Source organism: Centroberyx gerrardi, chromosome 22 (genome assembly GCF_048128805.1).
Source record: "Centroberyx gerrardi isolate f3 chromosome 22, fCenGer3.hap1.cur.20231027, whole genome shotgun sequence".
In the NCBI taxonomy this organism is placed as follows: domain Eukaryota; kingdom Metazoa; phylum Chordata; class Actinopteri; order Beryciformes; family Berycidae; genus Centroberyx; species Centroberyx gerrardi.
The window spans coordinates 1,110,282-1,115,281 of record NC_136018.1 but is presented as its reverse complement, the minus strand read 5'-3'; positions in this window follow the sequence as shown (position 1 = coordinate 1,115,281).

Genomic DNA, 5,000 nt, shown 5'->3' with positions numbered 1-5,000 from the left:
AGCAGAACTCAGAGTCTCGACGGCACTTTCAGAAAAAAAAGAAAAGAAAAAAAAAGATATAAAAAAAAGAATATCTAATATATTTTTGTTACAAAACGGAGGGAGCGAGGCGAGACGCTTATTTATGAGCTGAGACGTTGGAGCAGCTCGACCGTCCAATCAGAGACGAGCTGCCTGAAAAAGACAAAATCTCAAACTATGCAACTTGTTTCAAGTATTACGATCTTATTGTATTTTACTTTGGTGTACGACTTGTTTTTGTTGTTTTTTGTTTGTTTCCCATTTCTCAATTGTTTACTTTTTTTCAAAATGTACGAGGAAGAAAGAAGAAGACTCTTTTGTATTATTTTTTGGAAGTATAAATTTGTGGTGTGTGTGCGGTTGCGTGTGTGTGTGTGTATGTCCATTCATGCATATGTGTGTGTGTATAGGTACATGCGTGTGTGTGTGTGTATGTAAGTGTGTGTGTGTGTGTGTGTCGAGAGATACTTGAAAGAAACAAGTTGGCCCGGCTGCTGGAACCAAACACTTCTTTACGTTACCATGGTTACCATGATATTTTTTTTCTAATTATTATTGTCAGTCAAGTATATTAATAATATTATTGTTATTGTTGTTAATAATATTTCATTTGTTTGCATTTGTGTTATTATTTTGTTTATTTTTTTAAAGAAACGTTACAAACGTTTTTATTTTTGCACTATAGCGACAGAAGAGGCTCGCTCATAGAGCTAGAGAGGATAGACTGGGTGTTCCTGCGGCCTGACTGGACGGTCACAGGTTCGAGCCCCACAGCAGACAGCAACAGACACGTGTCCCGTGTCAGTGTCCCGTGTCAGTGTCCCGATCCGGCCCGGTCAGTCACTTCAGCTCTTGAATGGTAACTCGGTCGCTGCTGCCTCCATTCAAAGGAAATTTCCAGCTGGTAGTTTGTAATTTCAACCTGGCAACGGTAAACAAACAATAATTTTCCATCAAATTACCAAATTCTATGGCGGCCATCTTAGTTGTACCAGTGGAGATGACCATGACGCAGCAGGTTTCCCTTCTATCCATTCTAATTCTATGAGTACTTTTGCTTTAGCAGAGAATACAAGGCACTTAGAAGAAGACAAGTCTCCATTTGGCTCGAGTTAATATTCCAAACGGACTTTTCTGGGATTGACTGATTTTGCCATGGCACAAAAAAAGAACAGATGTCACTGTTTGTTTTGTGGCGGCCATCTTGTGTCCCTTCTAGTAAATATTCAGTGACAGCTGCCCGTCAGATTTCCCCTCTCCTGCAGAAACCAGAACAGACTTAAATAACCAGACTTAAAGGGGCGACAGCGACTTCTTGGCCCATCGTCGCTTTACTCAACTGGCAGCAAAATCACATCTCTGTCTCCGGAGAGCTGCTTGGCTAGCTTCACTCACTTCCTGTGTAGACAAAACAAGTCACGCTCAAAGTCTCGCGGGAAGAGAGATCTGCTGCCGCTGAAAATAGTTCCAAAAAGTGCTTTGGTTTTTTGTCTATATTTACCAATCCCCTGATCGTTAAAATGACTGAACCATCAGCCTCAGAGCTGCTGCAAGTTCTCGTTCTCTCACTGTTAGCATGATGCTAGTCGCCTACATTGACTTAACATGCTGTATGCTAAAGTGTTAGCATGTTCAGCAGACAGAGAGATCTACCAGAGACACACAGAGGAGTTTGGTGTCGATCCTCTCGTCACACGTTGGGTAAGAAGACCAACGGGACAAACTGACTAAAAGTCGGACTCGTCCTTTAATAAGAAACCCTCGGTAGCTTCATCACGTTCCCCTGCAGCCAGACTCCACTCGGATTCAGCTCACAGGTCGATCCACCATGCTAACTCTCAGAAGAAAAGATGTTTGGAAAACCCATAAAAAAGTCTCATTTTAGTTTGCTTTAGAACACCAAAGAGTCTAGAGAGAGGGAGAGAGAGAGAGAGAGAGAGAGAGAGAGAGAGAACGTTTGACATGGAATATAAACTTCCATTCCATTATGTTGACAAGAAAAACTGAAGAGTTTATTTCCAACATGATTTATATCCATTTTGTGGAAAAAAAAAAAAAGATAATTCACTAAATTTCATGAGGATGCAGTCTGTAAAAGTGGTTTCATTTCGTCAGTTATGGACTTAAGTTCTCTATAACCCATTAAAATGAAAGAGTTGATTGTATGTTTCTGCTATCACTCGTTTTTTGAGTTTTCGGTCATTTTGACGTGAAATTCTTCAGTTTTTCTTTAAGTTGTGATATTTTGATTTGCTGTTGTATCGACCCGACTGAGCTGTGATGGACGCCGTGTGACACAGAATGACCAGCAGCCATTGCTTCACCCCCACCCTACCCCCCTCCCCGCCCCCTGCACACCAAGAACTCCATTTCCCACAATGCTTTACTCCAACCTTTCGATGCTGTCTTGTGGTAAACTGAAGAGACTGTGGATCCAAAATGAACTGAGTCCGGTCCTTTGTGCCGCCGTGTCGTGTTTATCAGTATTGTCGACTCGTTCCCGACTGTCTCGCCAAATATCGGAGCGTCGGTCCCCTTCTGATGAGGTCACGCTTTTTCCTTTATGTTTCCTTGGTTTTTGTTTTGAAGAGAGTGGATCCTCTCCTCCTGGCCTGGATACAAAACTAAATGGAAGACCGGACCGTCTCGCTCTCCGTGTGCGTTCTGTTCAAGTTTTGGACTTTTCTGGTATCAAACTCGTGGAGTGTGGACCTTCCTGTGTACATGGATGCGTACAAAATGTCATTGCAGAAAAAAAAAGCCTCAAAAAAGCAGCGAAAAGTACAAAAAAAAAAAAAGGAATAAAAGAAGTGGTTGTATTTGTTCAGATTTTTTTTTTCTTTTTATCGAGACAAAAAAAAAAGATATTGACACTGAAAGAAGTGGACAAAGAATAAAAAGTATATTTTTTATTCTGTATATATGGAAATCAAGATACCAGTATGTTGCATTGCTTTGTTGTACAAATCAAATGTGCTTGTGGCGTTTTTTTAATCTAATTTATTTTACAGTATTTTTGTTTTTGTTTTGTTTTCTGCTTCACCATTAAAGTTTAAAGGATGTACACGAAGAAAACGGCTGGAAAATCTGGTTTTGTTCAAGAAAGAAAAGAGTCTTTACTGTCTGGTTGTTTCTCTCTCTTCTTCGTTCATTTCTTTCTTGTTTTTCACTTTGTCCTTTTTCTTCACTGCAAAGAATCTCCATCTTAAGTCATTTAGTGTGTTATCGAGTCCTAAAAGCGTAATTTACTTAAAATAAGTGAGAAAATCTGTCAGTGTTGTTCGATCATTTTCTCTTGGTTTGAGAACAATAAGATCTGAAGGCTGAATATGAGACTAGATGATGGTTTCTTTTCCCTTCATCTTCTGTTTCCCTCTCTCATGGTGACTTTATTTTAGGACCGGCAGTAAGTCAGTCTGCTAAAGGAGTGGCGTGCAACAATTTGTCGCCACCCTTCCATCAAACTATAAAGCTCCACGCAGGGTTTCTTGGCTTGCGGACGGCGTTGGCTCCTGCGGTACTGTTGCCATTGGGTGGCATTCATAATGATATAAAAGCCCGTCTGTTAAAAATATATATTAAAGAGGTGATTTAAAAAAAACTGACGCTGAGGTTTTCCAGCCCGGGAAGTATCTGAGCACAAACCTTCAGGGTCCAGGCCGCCGGACCGGATCCAGCGGCGGCGAGGAAGAGACGCAGCGGGAGGCCTTTCCCCCGCCGAGAGAAACCACAGCACTGTGAAGCCGAGAGACACGAGGTCAGAGGGTCAGAGGGTCAGAGGGTCAGAGGGTCAGAGGGTCAGAGTTCACCTCCTGCCTGCTGAACTTCACACCTTGGATCACACCTTGGAGTCTGGCTGCTGCTGCTGACCCAGAACAACAAATACAGACCAAAGGAAGCTTCTTAGGCAAAGTTCAAGCAACTGGAAACAAACTGAGACCAGGGTCCAAAATCATGGCTTCACAATTAAACATGCATAAATGTATATAGTGAATTTAGTGTTTTACAATTAACAATACAATAAATGTGATAACATTACAATACACCTAGCAACCACCCAGCAACCACCGACTGACACCACTAGTAATCACCCAGTTATCACCTAGCAACCACCTTCTAATCACCAAGCAACCACTGAATAACATCCTAGGAACCACTGATAATCACTTAGCAACCACTAAGACCCTAGCAACCACTATTAATCAACAGATTTTTTTTTATTTTTTTTTTCAGAAAAAAACACACTCACATTGTCTTCAGCAAATGTAGGTAATCTAGTTTATTTATTGTGGTATATCAAAGAAATAGAATAGAATAGAATTGAATAGAATCCAGACACGTGAAAATCACAATGAAATGCAGATAGTCCATTACTGCTTTCTACTCTTATTACAGCTGTTGGGGCTGAATGGAAAGACTCATGTTGTCTGTCCAAAGTCCAGTTCTGACAAGTGAAGAGTTTTGTTTCATAGACAGCAGAGGACTGTACTGCTGTCAGTGAGTTTTCACCAGAAACTCACTGACAATTTACTTCACCAGATGAAGTAAATTAGTAAAGACGTGTCTTCAGATTATCGTGCGACTCGGCCTGAACCGGAGGCCCGCCTCGCCTCAGTGGAAGCTGGAACGCTTCTGGGAGCCGGAGGACAGATTTCACTTGCTGGAGCTTCAGTCCACAACACAGAAACGTCCTCCTGTGTTTGTACAGTGCGGTCTGGTGTCAAAGCTCTGACAGCACAGGGCCGGACGCTGGGTGACTCTAGATCTGTTTTACAGAGAAAAAAATAAAATGTTACCTAAGGTTCATCAGTCAATATTTCAAAAACAGATGATTCTGTCCTCAAAAACAGATCTGTTCTGCACGAAGAGGTCTTCAGATGACTCATAACCGTAATAGAAACCCATAATGCGCTTCACCCCGGTAGCAACATTATTGCCAAATTGGGTATAATTAGCTTTGGAATAAAACCCAATGTGGA